Genomic DNA, 496 nt, shown 5'->3' with positions numbered 1-496 from the left:
CCTGTGTTTCTCTTTTCTTATTAATTAAAAAAATTAATAAATTTATCAAACATACAAATATGACAAACAACTGCAAATAAGTTAGAAACGCGAGACTTTAGTTTCCAAATACATATTATGTATTTGTATTATTTAATTTATTTTAGATGCAGGGTAGTCTGTATAATATATTAGTAATTAGGGCTAAAATAGTCCTCTTTTAAAATATTACTATAATTGTATATTGAATTTTAGTCTTTGTAATGTTTGATAATTTTGACGAGATCTTATAATAAAATTTACATTCATTTTAGTAGAATTTTAAAGATTAAATAACTTTTTCTTGTAATGTCACCTTAAGATTAGTGCAGAACATGGCAATTATATATTAAATTTTATTCCTTGTAATGTTTTTGATAATTTAGTGGCACCTTAAAGTGAAATTTACATTATTACTTTTCATTTATTGCATAATAAAATATAAAAATAATAACGGATTTGTTTTTCTGTTTTTTTA

This window comes from Arachis ipaensis, chromosome B05 (assembly GCF_000816755.2).
Source record: "Arachis ipaensis cultivar K30076 chromosome B05, Araip1.1, whole genome shotgun sequence".
Classification (NCBI taxonomy): domain Eukaryota; kingdom Viridiplantae; phylum Streptophyta; class Magnoliopsida; order Fabales; family Fabaceae; genus Arachis; species Arachis ipaensis.
The sequence above is the reverse complement of the archived record's forward strand: the minus strand, read 5'-3'. Positions refer to the sequence as shown.